Source organism: Protopterus annectens, chromosome 13.part0, assembly GCF_019279795.1.
Source record: "Protopterus annectens isolate FY-2018-M chromosome 13.part0, PAN1.0, whole genome shotgun sequence".
NCBI lineage: Eukaryota > Metazoa > Chordata > Ceratodontiformes > Protopteridae > Protopterus > Protopterus annectens.
This window is the reverse complement of record NC_056747.1, coordinates 1,180,319,888-1,180,340,751: the sequence shown is the minus strand read 5'-3', so window position 1 is coordinate 1,180,340,751 and position 20,864 is coordinate 1,180,319,888.

The following is a 20,864-nucleotide window of genomic DNA, read 5'->3' as shown; positions in this document are numbered from 1 at the left end:
ATGACAAATTCATATTTGTACCTGTTGTTGAGGGACATGAGTGCATGTTTTATATGGTGGATCCTAGCACCTGACAGGCAGCTGACTGTTACTTTCTCCTTATTCAACCTAGTGAGTGGGACATCAGTGTGCCTCACTATCGAGTCACCTATGACTAGCATGTTGGGCATGCTGTTTTGCCTTAGGGGCTTTGGTTGAGTGGTGCTCTGTTTAGGAGAGTTATGTGTCTCGTGATTAGTGTTGTCTTGTGGTGGTCGAGTGCCTTTCTGCCTTGGAGGTCTCTGCTGTTTGGATAGATTTTTATCGAGAGCCTCCATGAAGGTAGTTGTGTGGTTTGTGTTTTTATGTGAAGGCAGTGCTGGTGTGTGTGTTCTGGATGGCTATGTGGTGTGGTGCAAGTGTTGACTTTCTCCTCTTGACCAGCTATTCTGGTCTTGGCTGGAGAGTGCGTGGCTTCCAGTTTGGATATATAAGTGCATCTCTCACAAGTCTGAGTGTTGGTAGGTAAGAGGAGAGGGTTGTCTGTGTATATGCCCATGTTCACCAGGTTAATAGGAGAAAGCACAATAAACTGACATTTAGACATGCCTGGAGGGGTGGCCATTAATAATATGTACTGGAGCCCTTTCCTTGTAGAATGTTTAGTGCTGGTCACACTTTTGTGTGCTACAATAATTGCTGCAAGAAGTCTGGTAAAGTGTTAGACTAGTAAGCTATTAAAAGTGTAGTAGAGGAGAGAACTAGCAGATCTAACGGAAAAGTTGAAGAGCAGACTTTGGTACCGCTCAGAATCTTGCAAGCAATCTTGGATACAGCAAATCTTTATCTGGACTAGACTAGTTATGTTGAAGGTGGGAAACAAGTGCAAAAGCGGCCTTTTAAAACAGAAAGTTGGAAGAGATAGAGAGATGGAAACACTGCCCAAATGGCCAATAAACTACAATTTCTGGCCAAAAAACACTCCTCTTGTGGTAGATAGGCTACCTAGTGCTTACCACTCCCATTGACAAACTAGAAGGCTTCCTTCTGACACAGAAAGGCTTGGGGGGCTCAGAAGCTTACAAACAGTCCTGGATACAGCAAATCTGTATCTGGACTAGATTAGCTATAGGAAAGGTGGGAAACAAGTGCAAACACCGGCCTTTAAACCAAAAAGTAGAAAGAGATGGAAAAACTGCCCAAATGGCCAATAAACTACAATTTCTGGGCCAGAAACCACTCTTGTGGTAGATAGGCTACCTAGTGCTTACCACTCCCACTGATAAGTTAGAAGGCTTCCCTCCAACACAGAAAGGCTTGGGGGTGGTCAGAAGCTTACAAACAGTTCTGGATACTGCAACTCTGTATCTGGACTAGACTAGGTACAGGAAAGGTGGGAAACAAGCACAATTGCAGGCCTTTAAACCAGAGGTTGAAAGAGATTGGAAAAAACTGCCCAAATGGCCAATAAACTACAATTTCTTGGCCAGAAACCACTCTTGTGGTAGATAGGCTACCTAGTGCTTACCACTCCCACTGATAAGCTAGAAGGCTTCCTTCCAACACAGAAAGGATTGGGGAGCTCAGAAGCTTATAAACAGTCCTAGATACCCCAAATTTGTATCTGGACTAGACTAGTTACAGGAAAGGTGGGAAACAAGTGGAAACACAGGCTTTTAAACAGAAAGTTGAAAAATATGGAGAAACTCCCCAAATGGGCAATAAACTACAATTTCTGGGCCAGAAACCACTCTTGTGGTAGATAGGCTACCTAGTGCTTACCACTCCCACTGATAAGTTAGAAGGCTTCCCTCCAACACAGAAAGGCTTGGGGGGCTCAGAAACTTACAAACAGTCCTGAATATAGAAAATCTGTATCTGGACTAGACTAGTTACAGGAAAGGTGGGAAACAAGCGCAAACATGGGCTTTTAAACCAGAAAGTTGAAAGAGATGGAAAAACTGTCCAAACAGCCAATAAACTACAGTTTCTGGGCCAGAAACCACTCTAGTGGTAGATAGGCAACCTAGTGCTTACCACTCCCACTGATAAGCTAGAAAGCTTCCCTCCAACACAAAATGGCTTTGAGGGCTCAGAAGCTTACAAACAGTCCTGGATACAACAAATCTGTATCTGGACTAGACTAGTTACAGGAAAGGCAGGAAACAAGCTTTCAATATGTTTTGCAAAGTGGAAAGGGAGAAAGGAGAAACAGAAGATAATTCAATGTTAAGGACCTAAATGGTTTGCCCTACTCAAATGTTCTCTCTGTATTAGATAGAATGAGCTAGTGACACTAGATTGGGATAGCGCTGGGAAACAGCTGAACAGATGGGACTGGTAGGAGTGTCTGAAGTTAAAATAGGATCTCACTGTATTCGGTTGGGTGAGCAAATGAGATCCAGGAGGAGTATTCAAATAAAAATGCACAGGAGGGGTGGGCAATTCCAAAGCCACAAAGATTAATATTAGAACAAGAGCAGGGAGGGAGGGGAGAAAACTAACTGCAGAGAGAGAGAGAGAGAGAGAGAGAGAGAAGCACCATAGTGTTCTATGAAACAAACAAATAGAAAAATAAATAACTGCAGAGATACACAGACCACACTATTCAATGAAACAATTAAATAGACAGAAAAATAAAATGCAGTACAATCTTTAACACTGTAAGTTTGTACTTACCTCAGCTAGTAATGCAGTTGATTGTAGATATATAGCAGAAAGCTATTCAACTCAGATATTGAGCAGTAATAAATTCAAAGATATGTAACTAACACTTCTAAATACAAAGAAACCCTCTAGGCTAAGAGTTTAACACTGAATATCAATGAAGAAAAACACAATAACCCCCACTTACTGCAGAGATAGAAAGAGAGACCACAGTATTCTATGAAACAAATACACAGAACAATAAATAACTGCAGAGAGACACAGACCACAATATTCAATGAAACAACTAAATAGACAGAAAAATAAAATGCAGTACAATCTTTAACTCTGCAAGTTTGTACTTAACTCAGATGGTAATGCAGTTGATTGTAGGTATATAGCAGAAAGCCAAACAACTCAGATATTGAGCAGTAATAAATTCAAAGATATGTGTCTAACACTTAAAAATACAGAGAAACTCTCTAGGCTAAAAGTTTAACACTGAATATCAATGAAGTGAAACACAATAGCCCCCACTTACTGCAGAGAGAGAGAGAGAGAGAGAGAGAGAGAGAGAGAGAGACCACAGTATTCTATGAAACAAATAAATAAAAAAATAAATAACTGCAGAGAGACATGGACCACAATATTCAATGAAACTATTAAAATGAAAGAAAAATAAAATGCAGTACAATCTTTAACACTGCAAGTTTGTACTTAACTCAGCTAGTAATGCAGTTGATTGTAGGTATATAGCAGAAAGCCAAACAACTCATATATTGAGCAGTAATAAAGTCAAAGACATGTGCCTAACACTTATAAATACAGTTAAACTCTCTAGGCTAAGAGTTTAACACTTACTGCAGAGAGAGAGAGAGAGAGAGAGAGAGAGAGAGAGAGAGAGAGAGAGAGACAGAGAGAGACCACAGTATTTTATGAAACAAATAAATGGAAAAATAAATAACTGCAGAGATGCACAGACCACAATATTCAATGAGACAATTAAATAGAAAAATAAAATGCAGTACAATCTTTAACACTGCAAGTTTGTACTTAACTCAGCTAGTAATGCAGTTGATTGTAGGTATAATGCAGAAAGCCAAACAACTCGGATACTAAGCAGGAATAAATTCATATATATGTAACTAACACTTATAAATACATAGAAACCCTCTAGGCTAAGAGTTTAACACTGAATATCAATGAAGTGAAATACAATAGCCCCCACTTACAGCAAAGAGAGAGAGAGAGAGAGAGACCACAGTATTCTAGGAAACAAATAAATAGAAAAATAAATACGTGCAGGGAGACACAGACCACAATATTAAATTAAACAAAATGACAGAAAAATAAAATGGAGTACAATCTTTAACACTGCAAGTTTATACTTAACTCAGCTATTAATGCAGTTTATTGTAAGTATATAGAAGAAAGCCAAACAACTCAGATATTGAGCATTAATACATTTAAAAATATGTGCCTAACACTTATAAATACAGAGAAACCCTCTAGGCTACATGTTTAACACTGAGTAGCAATGAAGTGAAACACAATAGCCCCTACTTACTGCAGAGAGAGAGAGAGAGAGAGAGAGAGACCACAGTATTCTGTGAAACAAATAAATAGCAAAATAAATAACTGCAGAGAGACATGGACCACAATATTCAATGAAACAATTAAAATGAAAGAAAAATAAAATGCAGTACAATCTTTAACACTGCAAGTTTGTACTTAACTCAGCTAGTAATACAATTGATTGTAGGTATGTAGCAGAAGCCAAACAACTCAGATATTGAGCAGTAATAAGTTCAAAGATATGTGACTAACATTTATAAATACAGAGAAACCCTGTAGGCTAAGAGTTTAATACTGAATATGAAGGAAGTGAAACACAATAGCCCCCACTTACTGCAGAGAGAGAGAGAGAGAGAGTGTGATCACAGTATTCTATGAAACAAATAAATAGAAAAATAAATAACTGCTGAGAGACACAGACCACAATATTCAATGAAACAATTAAATAGGCAGAAAAAAATGGAGTACAATCTTTAACACTGTAAGTTTGTACTTAACTCAGCTAGTAATGCAGTTGATTGTAGATACATAGCAGAAAGCCAAACAACTCAGATATTGAGCAGTAATAAATTCAAAGATATGTAACTAACACTTATAAATACAAAGAAACCCTCTAGGCTAAGAGTTTAACACTGAATATCAATGAAGTAATACACAATAACCCCCACTTACTGCAGAGATAGAAAGAGAGACCATAGTATTCTATGAAACAAATAAATAAAAAAATAAATAACTGCAGAGAGACACATACCACAATATTCAATAAAACAACTAAATAGACAGAAAAATAAAATGCAGTACAATCTTTAACACTTCAAGTTTGTACTTAACTCAGCTAGTAATGCAGTTGATTGTAGGTATACAGCAGAAAGCCAAACAACTCAGATATTGAGCAGTAATACATTCAAATATATGTGTCTAACACTTATAAATACAGAGAAACTCTCTAGGCTAAAAGTTTAACACTGAATATCAATGAAGTGAAACATAATAGCCCCCACTTACTGCAGAGAAAGAGAGAGAGAGAGAGAGAGAGACCACGGTATTCTATGAAACAAATAAACAGAAAAATAAATAACTGCAGAGAGACACGGGCCACAATATTCAATGAAACAATTAAATAGACAGAAAAATAAAATGCAGTACAATCTTTAACACTTCAAGTTTGTACTTAACTCAGCTAGTAATGCAGCTGATTGCAGGTATATAGCAGAAAGTCAAACAACTCACATACTGAGCAGTAATAATATATATATATATATATATATATATATATATATATATATATATATATATATATATATATATATATAAAAAACACATTTAACTACAGTACAGGCGAGGTGAAGATTTTTTGCAAAACTTGGTTGCGGTGTTTTGTACCACTGGACTAACTCAAAAACTAGGTGAAGCCCCTGTTTCTGTCTTTAAATGCAGTAAAATACTAAACGGTATTGGAAAAGAGGACTAATGAAGTGACAAGGAAATGTTGACAAGTACAGGGGAATGTACAAGTGCAAAGCCTGCTCACAATGTAGATTTATTTAGGAAAATGTAAAGATCACCATTCCCTTTTATTGAAAAACTTTATTTTGCACAGGTAGGTGCAACTGTATAATAAAAAGGGTAGTTCCCTTGCATCTTGTCTTACATTTCCTGTGTTTTATATAGGGAAGACTGAACATGTATTACAGATTAGGATTCACAAACATACAAATGCAATATAAAAGGGGGACAAAAATGACCTAGGTAAACATTCAAATGTATGCACTAACTTTAAAAAGCTCTTGCTTTTCATTTTGAAAAGGTACACATTTCTGAGACAGGTGGAAGCTGGGAAAAATGCTGGAATACTGTGAATTCCATTGGCAGTTGTTATTAAACACCTCTCAGACCACATGATTAAATTAATATATTTTCTGTTAAAAGTGTCATACAATTAAAGGCGCTAAACTTATAACTAATTGTCTCTGACTGACTACTTATAATTTTTTTTTACTATGGCTGCACTTTAATGCCAGAAAAAGTTGTATATACAAATATATATATCTATGTTTTGAATGTTAAGCAGTAAGTTCTGACATTTTAGCATTTTTTGAGGTGACTGTCTCTTTAAGAAAGGCTTGGGGAGGTTTTCATTTGTCATATGATTTCATTTGTCATGTAATTACTTGGTTATTTAAATCAAAATGGAGGAAGTTAATGCAGTTCTGAAGAAGTTCTTAACAAAACCAAAGTAGAACAAAAGCGTTTAAGTCTTGTGATTTATTTATTTATTTGAAATAAATTTCCACTGGATACATATTTGAATTGTTTCTTGGAAGGAGCAACCAGAACATTTTTTTTGATTGGATAGTGCTGTATGTGGTCTTTTCCATTTTCTTATATTTGTAAACAGTTGGGTTTATGAATATCTATATCTATTTATCTATCTATCTGTTTGTACCTATACCTATCTAGCGCAACACCTGTGTTGTTTGTGTGTGTGTGTGTGTGTGTGTGTGTGTGTGTGTGTGTGTGTGTGTGTGTATGTGTGTTTGTGTGTGTGTGTAAGGAAGTATGGATAATGAATCCCCTCTCCCACATAGAAGTTTGTCCCTGAAAAAATAAAAATACAAAAAAATTAGATTTCTCATCAGGTTAAAGCTTCCAGCTGAGTGTTTTATTTTTAATTTTGTTAAAGCTTCAGCCAAGTAAAATGGGGAAACACAGCAGAAGCCTAAAAAGCTATTGTTACCCTCATTATCCTTTCTGCAAACACCATTTGAGCTTGCTCCTTTGCTACCGCACACCTTTGTTGCCCGTCTAGTAACCTCCTTCTACTGAGTCTTGTCCACCCATCTTCTCAGTATTTTCCATCTCTTCTAGGTCCTACCTTTTATCCAAGTTGATGGCCTTCCATTTCTTTGTAACTACATTGACCTTTTCTCCTTTTGGTCTTTTTGCTTTCTCTTCAAACTCTTGTCTACCTCCATGAGAATCCAGTCCCTGACCCATTCTCATAGCTGATTTACTTCCTCAGTCTCATCCCCATCCCCATCCCCATCCCAGTTAACTAAATCATCCTTGACCCTTTTTCTCAGGTGATCATAATCCACTCACCTAATATCCTGCATTATTGTCTTTGTCTTTGTTTTTGTATTCTTATGTTCTTTCAGTTCCTCCCCCAATATAAACCACACAGTAACATAATCATTAATTATGGGCTGCGCGTGTGTGTGTGTGTGTGTGTGTGTGTGTGTGTGTGTGTGTGTGTGTGTGTGTGTGTGTGTGTGTGTAGATATAGATAATGTGGTTATAACTATACACACATTTACAGATATTCATACACAGAAAATCACAAAGACAGGCGCGCGCGCGCACACACACACACACACACACACACACACACACACACACACACATATATATATATATATATATATATATATATATATATATATATATATATATATATATATGCACAATGTCAAATAGCCAACAGTGATTATAGGAATTAAAGCAGATGAAAACAGATTTATCAGTGCATTTTGAACTGTGGCAGTTTAAATTTAATGAAACTAAAATACAGATGGTATGTATATAACTGGAAGGGAAACAAAAACAGCACAAGATGCTGAAAAGGTTCTGTGGTGCTTATCTCAAATGACTCAGAGTAAGGAATCAGAGTGGCATATCAACAATGAAGATTGGTGGGACATTGAGATACATCCTGGACAGAAAAAGTATTATCCTTCTTTCTAAAGAGAGACCACATCAACAGCACTTACTGCAGTACTAGAAACTTAATCTTTGAAAGGTGGCAGCCAAACCACTGAAGGCTGAGTGTCAGGAAGCAATAACAGAGTATGATCTGTACTAGAAGCCATATATGATGATACAAAGTATCTTGATTTACATGCATATGTAGAAGGGAGATGTAAAAAAAATTTACAAAGCCTCATGGGAGAATGTAGAGTCCATGACAGCACAGTTTTAAAATCACTTGTGTGAGCATGAGAACGCAATATGAAGACAAGGGTGGATGGATGGTACAAGAAACATATAAAGAAATATTTCTTATGTATTTATTATTCAAGGAAACAACACGGGACATCCAGATCCACTGTCTTGAGAAAGAAGGAATATCAAAAATGGTAAATTAATTTAAGAACCTACGAGGCTGGATTGAAGTAATGTTGATGAAATTATTAAAATAAGCTGTTGATGAGCACCATTTCTCTAGCTTGCTTTATAGACAGGAAAACTGACACGCGGAATCAAATGATCTGCACCAGACTCAGTATTTCTGTGTTTCTAACACATTACTAATCAGTAACCATTTGACACAGATAATTGACATATTGATTGGAATGCTTGCATATTAAATTTATAGCATAGGAAACAAGGTACACCAGCCAGCAGAGTACACAACATTGTACAATTTTTTAGAGGTTCGTAGGCTCATCATTACTTACAAGGCCAGTGATCTGTGAGGCTCTTTAGAAGCCTAGTCATGCATTCACATAAAGTTTTCATCCTTATATTCTTAAGTATGAATAACCCGAAGATGAATATTATTTATTTATTTTTATTAAGTGTGTTGACTGAGACAGTGGGCTGATCCAGAGTGGAAATACAATCACCTCACCTTTGATGTACAGTTTTATTCCTAACTGGATAGATGAGATGATGCTGTGGAAAGAGAGCATAGCTCATTATGATTGCAACAGTTCTGATATTGTCAGACTGACTTGAAATGAGCATTTATCAACAAGAAACAGTGTGAACAAAAGAAATAATCCTGATCTTTGGCTCCTAACACACCTCCAACATGAAACATTTTAATCCTGCAACATCTCAGTTCGACTGTAAATTCATTCACTCAGCTTTCATCCGTTACCATACCCAACATTCAAAATATGTGCTTGGGTTATCTAGTCTACACATGAAACTGCACTGACATTTTATTTGCAGTACTTCTCAAAGTCTGATGCAGTGATTTCTGCAGTTAAAAAGTTTATGAGTGCTTTGCAAGGTTCAAAACATTTCCTACGTCAGCATTTTAAGGTATAGTGACAGTGATGTATTAACCTAGAAGTGCTATAGTCTGACCCCTCAACATAACAGTTATAACAAGCAACAAATTAGTTTCAGTTATTCATAAAAAGCAGACAATTTACATATGATATGTAGATATTCTGATGATTTCTACGTAATATTGATTAACAAGAGCTGTTAATGACACAAAATGGAAATTGTGATATTTTGATTTGCAGCTCATGATTGGTATTTTAATCCTTATGTCATCATTATAAATCTTTATTTTCTTCTAACTTGCACCCCATGTTCATAGTTATTTAATGTGCCTTTCTTGGTTAACTGTTTCTCTATAGCCGTAATGCTTCTGACATTTGCATTCTATGCTTTTTGTTATTTTCTGGATCTCAGCATATATTTTATAAAGCAATAGTTCTAAATTGAATATAACATGTTATATTGTTATTATAAAATAAATAAAAAAGGTTTATAGACTGCACCGATTTTGGTAATAACATGCTGCCTTACCATACATGAATAGGGAGATTAGTATAAAGGTTTTATATGAAAGGTGCCGGTCTTATTCCCCATTAAGCTGTACTGTTCCTTTAACAGTTTGCCAGAAAGAAAATACTTGAATGCAACTCGACTTGTTCAAAATATTGAGATTTCTTTATTGGAAAAGTAAGTCTGCTTGTCTTCTGTAGTGTGAATCAAACCAGTGAAGACTGATTAGCGTTTCAGCTTCCATCCCTGACTGGGAACTCAAGATAAAGGAATTACACTTGGGTCTCATGAACCAGACGGTGGTGAAGATTGGATATTTAAAGAAGTAGTTCACGCCTGAAGAACCAGTTATCACAGCAGCTGAGCAGTGGCCATTCTTGCAGATCTCTCAAAAAAGTGGTGCACTACGGAAGGAATTGTTGCCCTTATATTTATTTCAAAAAACGGGTGCTGCTATTTTGATGTATGTGGCTGTCATTCCACTAGCATACTGCAGATAACAAACTCCCCAAAAAATCATTATTTATTTCAGAAGAACATATCTTATTTCCCCGTTAGTTCCATCTTTAGCACATGAAATGCAGTTAACTTTGTCTCATTGCATTCTGTTTACATTCAGCCATACATGAAATAAAGATCTCTGCATAAAGTGTTTTGTTCTTTTTTGAATGAAAGAAAAACAATTTTGTCCAACACTGGAAAACTATAAGCAAGTAAGTCATACATACACATACCTATTTGAATTTAATGTTCCTTTACAAGGAAACACCACAATCAGTAACTCATTTCTGGTTTCAACGTGGGACTCACAGATTAAAAAAAAAACTTCAGAGAAAAATAAAAGTTAGATATGCATTATTTATTCTGTTTTATTTTGAACAGTAGCATAGATATCAATCCTGTTGGACACTTATCTGGAAATTGCACATGACTCCCATCCTTTGCAGGTTCTGAGCCCACATGTGGGTGCCATACAGTATTTTCACGATAAGATTGAGCAGGCTATGTGAGACACTTCCCCTACCTGCTAACTAGTAAATACCATCTCCAGGTAGGATGCAGTATCCCTCTTCTGTGCAAGATTATCAATGCAACATTATGGATTCCAAATTCTTGGATTTTTTTTCTTTTTGGCCTGGTGTCTCCTCTTACATCACTTTTCTCAAGACTGGCCCTACCTGTAGAACAAAGCTCCAGGTACTGTAATTTTAAAAATCATTAATGCATGGACAGAATTCTTTTAGTAGATGATGTAACTGCAGCAATCAGTCAGTTCTGCTATGTTTGCCAAAATTACAGCAGTGAATGCGATCTGTCTGGAAATGCTGAAGACAATGGATATAGGTGAGGTGTCACAGTTAACAGCCCTTTTCTACACTGAGTTTATTTTATTTATTTATTTAACATTTGTTTACCGGGAAAGTCTGACTTGGAATGAAGCCAATTTTCAGCGGAGGCCTGGGGAGAAACGCTCCAGATGCATGTCTTTGTAATGTGGGAGGAAACTGGAGTACCAGGAGAAAACCCACATGAATGCAGGGAGGACATGCAGACTCCAAACAGAAGGCACTCCAGTCCTATATCAAAACTTGTTTTGATCTTAACCTGTGGTCACACAGAAGAATCATGAAAGGGAAGAGAAGGATGGCATTAGCCAGGTGGTACAGGGCACAAATTCAGCTGTGTGCAACTGACTAGAAATTAAATAGCCAAAGGATACCACTCACCTATTACTACAAGTCATGCAACAGACAATGGAAATATATGCACCCTGCATGGAAATCAAACGACATTGTGGAATATCTGTTCCAGTGGCAAGAGTGGCAAGTAAAGAAATGCCATTGTGACATTTCAAAATCACGAGGGGTCAGCAACAAGGTGTTTGCTTAAAGAATACTGAAATAGTTCTTGGATATTGTGACGAAACATATTGAGGATAATGTCATATTTCTGACAGGATTAATACAGATCTGGAGGACTGTGGGATCCTTCTGTAACTTAAAGCACCTCTGAAGATTATTAGATTAATAAAATGCATGTGTATAGCCATAAACTTACCAACTAGTGAAGAAGAAAGTGTTTTCAGGAAATGAAAGAGTACCTTTCTCTAATGTATTTGCCAAATGTATTTGCCAGGCATCCAATGAACACACATAACTCCTTTTATCAGTTATATAAGACAGATGTTTGCAGCATTTCACTATGGTACAGTACCAGAGAGGTGTATATCATTGCCAAATATCAACAAGCAAACATATATAACTGATGTGTGTTTTTTGTACACAGACATATATAAGTAAATGCATAGTTAGCACACCAATCAATGCAATATAATAATAACAACATATCAAGAGTTGGAACTGCATGCAAGGAAACTGTCATAATGTACTGGAAGCTCAGCCAGCAATGACAAGAACAGTAGCATATTTAAAGACAGAAATGTTGGGCATTTACATTAAGAGCCAGATTCCAAAAAAAAAAAAAAATGGTTTGGCCAGTGGATGCAGCCCACGGAGAGGGTAATGCTCCTTTCACCTGTAGTATGAGTATTGCCATTGCAAACAGCAGTCAGTAGTGGGGAGAGAAATTCTGCAGCTATAGTAGGTAGGACACCACTACCATTTTGAGTAATGTGACAGGTACAGTGCAGCTGTCATGCTTCTCACTGCTGCTGACTGTCTCATACTACCTAATTTAGTTATACCTGCTATGTAAATGAACTGTATTAGGTATACATGAAGTAGACATACTGGCAGTGAGGAGTTTATGATGTTATTCAAATCACCTTGCTATAAGAGTTACCATAGAACACACTATGCAAAGTAGTTACCTGGATACCAGAGAGGCTTACTTACTAATAGGATGAAGTGCTCTGCTGGAAGAATGTATGATACATTGCTGTAGAAAGACATTATTACTCACTGTATCATTAGTGAAATGGAGGAGCAACACAGGATGTGCTCAACAGCAAGGGATAGTAAGGAATATTGCCATCATATATACCAGGAATATGCACCAGACCTCTACATACGCTGGCTAGGAAACAATATGCTAAATGTGCACAAATGGGAGTGGAGGATCAATAGGGTTTGAAACCAAGGATCGGAGTATTTGTGTCTCTCCACACATATTTATATCTCTCAGTTGGCAAAATGGATAAGGTGTTTACCTCACAAAAACAAGGTACAGGGTTTGATTCTCATCTTTGAAAGTAAATTGGTTAAGCTTAAAGTGGCCTGCAGGGGTAGATACCCTAGTACGTACTATGAACCTAATATATAGACATGTAAAGAATCAATGAAAGAGGGCTTGAACATATCATGATTATGAATAAAAAGATGGAAGAGGCTGGAATAAAATCAAAGAAAAGAAGCATACTAAGGTGAGGTGAGGTGTGGAGGCATAGATGGTAATCACAATGGTTGGAAGGTGCCATCCACTAAAGGAGGAGGTAGAATGGATTTAGGGTATTATGGAATGACTGAGAGTAAGTGTACTCATCTGCAATCATTGGTAGATGTTTTCAAAATGATATTGGTATGGCTTCTAGGGTGCTGGAGAAGAGTATCCATTCCAGCAAAGCAAGAAGGAGATATTAGGAGATCGTATGGTAAAGTGGTTAAATATGATGGCAACACAATGTTAGAGGTTACCAGCAACATAAGGCAAGACCATGAATGGGAAGGAAAAGTTAAGTGTACACAATAACGGAGCTAGAAGTGGAGGTTAATAAGTGGTACAGCATGGGGAGTGCCCATGCCAATATGTGTCATGACTTAGGATAACATTTATGTAAAGATACACAGGGAGACAAAATAATTCTTGATAGAGTAAAATGGTATGGGAGTCTCCATGGATATTATTGATGTGAACATTTTTAAGAATTAGAAAAATTATGAAAATTGATACAAGTCTAGCTATTTCTTGTTAGCATAAATATGTTGGTAAATTCTTTATCTAAGCTGTCTCACTCTCTTACCAACATAAAATGCAGGGTTAGAGAGAAAGGTATATCGATAATGTTTTTGGTAATGCAATCATAGTGCCTTTCTTCTGTAATATTTATTGATCCTAATGTCATTAGCATTGCTCCATCTCACATTCACAGACAGACTGAGTGGGATGGGGATGGAATTACAGTCATCTTTACAAAAGGTAGCATGGCTGTGCAAACCTATCAAAAGGTAGCATGGCTGTGCTATGCAATGCATGATCAATCACCATGCTAGTGTGTTACCACCCATAGTCTCTAAGCAGCATTGTGCCACAGTGAGCCACTTGCCACTGCCAAGAAAACACAAAAAAGTATATAGTGACATGCCTGTGCATGTGCTGTGCTGTCTGTGTGCGAAAATGTGCTTGACCAGTCATGCGCTCATAGCTCAATGTAGAGCTGACATAGAAATGCATTCCAAACAGGATTCAGAAACAGAAGCAGTCACAGAAAATTGTCTCATTAGTATAATAGTGGTGTTATGGGGCCAGTATTAGCATGATTAAAAAGTGCATTTGCTGTTGCGGTGCTGATCATATTACAGAAAGCCTTAGAGCATACCTAGCAAGGCTTTATATGGACACTGCTGTGTATAAATAGCCAGCAGAACTGACTACAACAGATGTGGTAAGTAGGCACAAGCTATAAGCAGGCAGGGACACAAAATAGGGATCTCTACTGACTGAGAGGTATGCAACAGCATCTCATACCCATAGGGACTGCTGTTGTGATAGGTGGTGCTGATGGGATTAAGGGCACTGGTCCTGGTTGTCCCTAGCCCCCCTGTGGGAATCCACAATGCAAAGGATCACTGAAGTGGCTGTCCTACATAATTACACAGATTGGGAAGGTGTATGGTACGAAACACAATATGTTGCAGAAGTCCACCTGACATCTAATGGGAATGGGGGAGACACACCTAGTGCATGGTTCAGGCTGCAGAGGTGTGTATGTGAGACACATTGTAGTATTTCCTGAGGGAGCATGGGCCTAGATATACACATCACAGGCCACATGTTGCATCATGACCAGTTTCCATGCTGGCACCATAGGCATGCTGTTGGGACATGGCCTGTGACAACATTGCATAATAGGCATGCTGCATATTATAGGCACAGTTGCAGCATGGATAGTGGACTGTTATAAAGAACAGGGACATGTTTGAAAACAGGCACTGACTATTAGTGTATGTTTATGTGTACAGGGATTCCTATGACATCTAAACAAAGACAGAGGCTAAAGAAGTGCACCTTTACAGAGACAGAGACACTCCTACAAGCTCTGAGCTCCTGTGGAAGTCAGATTCTCAACACCAAGGCTGATAAGGCCTTCAGGGGAGTGGGTGTAGAAGAACATGGTGACCAATGTGAACGCCACAGGAAGGCATAATAGGGCAGGAACACAAGGCTGCCACAGGGTTACTGACATGAGCCACCATGCCTGCACAAATATACAGGTCTTTGTCAGAGAATGAATGGCCACAGATATAGGACCAGCATTGCAGACCACCCTGACAGACACTAAGGAGTTCTTGGTGTGCCTGTTGGTGAACAGTGATTGGACATTCACAACCAGAAGAAACTTGGATGTTGAAGCTGGACTTGTTTTGACACCAACTGTGTCTATTGAGGATGCATCAAGATGCTATGCCCACATGTTACTGCCAATATATTGTGGCATACCACCATCATGTGCTTACTGATGAGAAACATCACCTTATCTCTCCTGCAGGTATATCAGGAATGCCATTACCATGTCCTGAATCCCAAGGTATGTATGTATTCCTTGCATTTGTAACATTTATGTGTATTTTTGTTTTAAAGAAGAGGTGTGGAATTGTAACATATGTTCATTCATGCACACATGTGTTTCTGTCTCTCTGGTTTCACAGTTGCCACTGGTATGGGGTCAGGCACAGCAGGAAAGGACATGTCTGATGCCAGTGCAGTATCACTGCCTGATGATGATGGCAGTCTGTCCATAGCACAGTCAAACATTGCAGTGCCAATATCAGCAATGCTTACATTGGGGGCACAGTACCACAGACATTTACCAACATGCCAGTGGTGGCTGTGGACAACATCTATGCATCACCGTCTCTAATCCATGTTGGCCCATCACAGGGTTCACATTCTTCATCCATTCATGTGACATCAGTGGGTAGTGCTACCATCAAAGAGCATGCACAAAGCACAAAGGAAAGATGGATTGCTGGGTGTTGGCATCATGACTCCTGCTCATTCTCAGACTCTGGTGTCACACTGAGCATCAATCTATGGATGTGCTAATCTGGGATCCAGACAAAGATGTATGCCATCTATTCCATGTCAGAGATAGCTAGTGTGGTGTATGACACATGTGATGACATAAGTGAGTGCTTGCAACACCTGCATACTGATATGGCATATAGGGTCTGGCAATACATCCACCTGTTGAGGGCGTTTGAGGGGTACTTTGCATATATTACAGTGACCATGGTTATTTGAACATTAAGCAGGCCACCCTAATTTTCATCTTAGCACAGTCTCACTATAAGTGTCTCTGAATTAGTCCCATCCTGAGTGTTGCCAAATTGCTACTCATCACAAGATTTCATCTAAAGCAGTACATTAATTGCCTCTCTGAATGCTGGGGTCTACATACAATTTTAACTTTAATGACTATTTTTATTATTTTAAAAAACAAACACAATATTGTTAAAAACATTAGGAACTTGAAACTGATGAAAATTCAAGGAGGGTTATTTAAAAAATCTGCTGACAATCACTTCAAAGTTACTTAGATAAACCAATGAGTGAAAGAAACGCCATTCCCTGACTAAGGAAACAGGAAAAGAAAAGGCAAAACATTATCAGACTATAGGGGTACAGACTGAAAGGAAGCCAAAGCTGAAAAAGAAAATCATATCCATATCACCGCCTCCACCATGTGGAATAACAGGCTGTGATTACAACAGAATTGTTTATTTTATTTTATTTTGTTTGTTTGTTTGTTAATCGGGCTGGTACAAGACCCTTTTCAACCACTACCCATGCCACCAATTAGTGCAAGCAAAACATTGGAAAACAATGATCCAAAATACAATCAGTTGTAAAAATTAGCAGAAGCATTGGTTTCCACACTTACATCCCTAAAACTGATATAATCAGCATTTCATACACTTTGTTAATACCAATGTACTGGATGAAATTGTACAACTACCCACAATATTCTTGACCTTGTCCTGACAAATCTAGCCTTGGCCCATGTACCCCACTCTGCCTCTTTTAATCCTTGGTTAAATCTGACCACAAATCAGGCATCTTCTCTGTCAGGACTGGTAGTACCTCCTCACCACCAAATGTGACTATCGTTAGAGTAAACCTATTTTGTCTTGTAGAGGACCTATGCAAAATTCTCAACAATTCCTTGCAAATGGACTGAACAGAGATGGCTGACACATTCACCTCTGGCTTTTACCAGCACCTAAACAACTGCATAGAAAAGTGAGTACCTGTCTCCCTTAAATACAGTGGTAAATTTGGGAATGAACTTCTGTGGTAGAATTCCCATTTTAAGAAACTGTATATCAAATAATGGTAAATTCAGGAATACCCCTCTGTGGTGAAACTCCCATATCAATAAAATGTGTATGAAAAGAAGAATTTATGAAAAGTTCTAGGAAATATCTTTGCCTGTACCCTGAGACCACAATGAAACATAGCAGGGAGATTAAGAACACTATTAGAAAATGCAAAGCAGAGTACAAGCATGTGGTTGCTGTAGATACCAAATGAAACTACAAATCTTTTTCCAGTTATGTCAAAAAATTATGAAATAATGACCAAAAATGCACTAAGCTCATTCATAATAATATGGCATGCCCTGATCACAAGGATATATGTTAACAGACACATTTAATATTAACTTTACCACTACCTACCCACATTGTTCCCCTCCCACACTATCTGAGAAATTTTGTTTCCCCTGAAGTCATCATGGAGCAAGTCTTAGAATCCCCATCAAAGGCTAAAATAATACTTTCATGGAGAAAGACAATATACCAGGCTGCATTCTCATCAGTGACAAGTTTAAACTACCTGAGCCTCTACTTTATCTGCTCGCCCTCAGCCAGTCCATAGGGTTTATACCTGATGCCTGGAGAACAGCCACCATGAAATATCTACACATGGGTGGTTCTTCTATAGACTTAGCTAATTATAGGCTCCTCAGATTCACCAGTCTTTAGTTTAAGCCTTAAAATGTACAATAGCAAAAAAAGGTGACAACTAATCTAGACCCCAAACAATTTAGTTTTGTAAACAGCATGTCCTATTTCATGAACCTAGTACACTGGGACAATGGTTTCGCCATGCATGTTGTTCATCTCATCCTGGCCAAAACGTTTGACGCTACCCCAGTGTTAATATTTTTAAAAAAATTGTACAAACGTAATGTAAACCACTACATTGTCTACTGAATGTGATTTAGCGATTTAGCAGATCCTAAGTAGTAAAAACTACTGATGCTCTCTCTGAACATACAATTATAACCAGTGTGGGTACCATAGCGATCAGTGTTGGGCCTTCTCCTGCTTGGCATTTATTTTGCAGAGATCCAAACTAATATCTCAGAAGTTTGGTTGACCAGGTTTACTGATGATTGCAAGCTGGGCACTGTTATTCTCTCATCTACAGATACTAATGTGCTCTAGCATTGGCTGGAATATGCACATGCCCTGAGGTACCTAAAATGGTCTCAAGCTAAATGAAAAGGTACAGTGTAGTAGCATTCAACAAAAGAGTTGCACCTACCTCATATGTTATAAATGGTACTACTCCTCTGGCAGATATAGTTATAACAAACTTGGGTATTTTATATGGGCAAGTCTCTGTCATTTGATTATCATGTTTCCATCATAGTCAGGAAGTCCTTCTATTTTGCCCAGTAAATTTCACAGAATATCTTCAAGATGCAAAGAGGTAATACTACCACTGTACACTTCCCTTATCAAATCCATCACTGAACACAATGCCCCCTTTTGGTATTTACTAATCCAAGCATATTGCTGAACAAGAAAGGCCCCAAAGATTTCTTACCATGAAAATTAAAGATCCAAACTATTTCAACTATCCCGTTGATAAGCATGTCTCTCCTTACACTCAGTAGTCTACCAGCTACTACAAGGTGATCTGTTTCTTGCTTTTTGAGCCACAAAAGACCCAAACCAGTCTGACATCCTATTTCCATGCAAAACCAGTGGCTTTACAAACCTTTACACTGAGGACTTAAATCTACACCAGCAAAGCTAAACAAATAGGATTCCTTGGAAGGACAGGGTTCTAACTTAACATACCCCCAGATTCTCAAAAGCTTGCAAGGAGTGCAAGATCGGTGCAGGAGCTCAAGCAGGCAATATGTCTGCCGTGCGATCCAGGAACAGCCTGCAGGGGCATGCATGAGCACTCCTGAACTAATCCTGCACGGACTAAGCCCTGGTATGCAAATCACCCCATTTTCATGAGAAATCTATGCAAATAAGGTGATTTTGCAATATAAGAAGCTTTCAACAGTCCATGCAGGACTAGTGCTATCTGCAGAAATGTACTCGGTTACTAACCGAGTACATTTCTGCAAAATCCAAAACAGAGCTGTGACAGCCCCAAATAAAGGCTGCATATCATGTCGTAAGCATGCCAATGTCCAAGTATAAGGCCAGTGGCATTGCAAACAAAACAAACAAAAAAAAATACAAAAATCAACTTTTATTTTTTTATAGCTGATCTTGGCTGTGTAAGCGTATGGCAGTTGCGGGCAAACGGGATCGGGGAAAATAATAAAATAAACCTGAAATAAGCAGTCTAACTAAAATCACTGTTCTGCCATGCAAGTCAATGTCAGACAGAAGACAACCTGGCCAGTGAGTAATTATTTTTATCTTATGGCCAGTGAGTAGTGGTTGCTAAGTGGAGAGGCTCAGTGTGAGACATGTAACTATGCATTAGCAGGCAATCCTATGCAAATGAGGGGAAGGATAGTGAATCCCAGTTTTCCCCAGCATGTGAGGCAGTTCCCAACAGTGTAAGAGCAGGAACAGTTTGGTGCAAGCCTAGGAGTTAGGTGACATCATGTGTGTGTGTGTCAGACATACTGTAAACAGATTGGAGCCTTGTGGCTCGGGATTGCGCCTAGCTTAGCACAGCTAAGCTAGGGGGTGTGTCTAAACCTGCTTAGGACTCTTTACAAAGCCTAAGCAGGTGTGCTCGCTGCACACCAGGATTTACAGAAAGAAAAAAGAAGTTAAACCAGGAAATAGCAGCAGTGTGAACATTTGAGCACTCTGTTTGCGTTGCACACACATGGGCTTAAACAGGAAGGCAATAGGAAGGGAAAACAGCAGTAAGAAGGCAATCAAGGAGAACTAGCTTAGCTGGCAGGTGAAATGTATCATAATCAGCCAATTACACAGGCAGCAGACCAGCCCAGCCCAGAACACTACTATAAACTATGCAAACACCTTTGCCTCTGTTTTTTCCCACACTCTACACCACCGGTGTAAACAAGCGGGGAATTTTTAACACGCAGTACAGCAAAATGATAGGGGCTGCAATGGCTATCATACAACAACTTGTGGAAGAGGCTGAGAGTGGTGAGGATATGAATGCTGTCCACCAACCCACAGTGAGGAGACGGAGAAGAGTGTACAGACCGAGGATAACCTACCAGGGGCTACATGAGCTAGAGATAGTGGAGCGCTATAGGGTGGACAGGGACCTCCTACAACAAATCGTTGAGCTGTGCCGGCCACAACTCACACACAGAACTAACAGAGGGGAACCTATCCCAGTGGATACTAAGGTATGTGTAAGCCTAGGAATACTAGCTACAGGTACCGTCCAAAGGCCAACTGGGGATATGATGGAGATTTCACAGACATCAGCATCCAGAGTTCTCCACCAGTTCCTGGATGCCATGTCAGCACATGTCACTGAGCACTTATATTTCCCCAACACCCATGAGGCATTGGCCAGCAATATGCAACTGTTCCACCAAATAGCAGAATACCCTGAGTTACTGGGTGCTATAGACTGCATGCACATACACATCAAAGCACCACCTGGTGAGTGAGGTTGGGTCTACATCAACCGCAAGGGCTTCCCCTCCA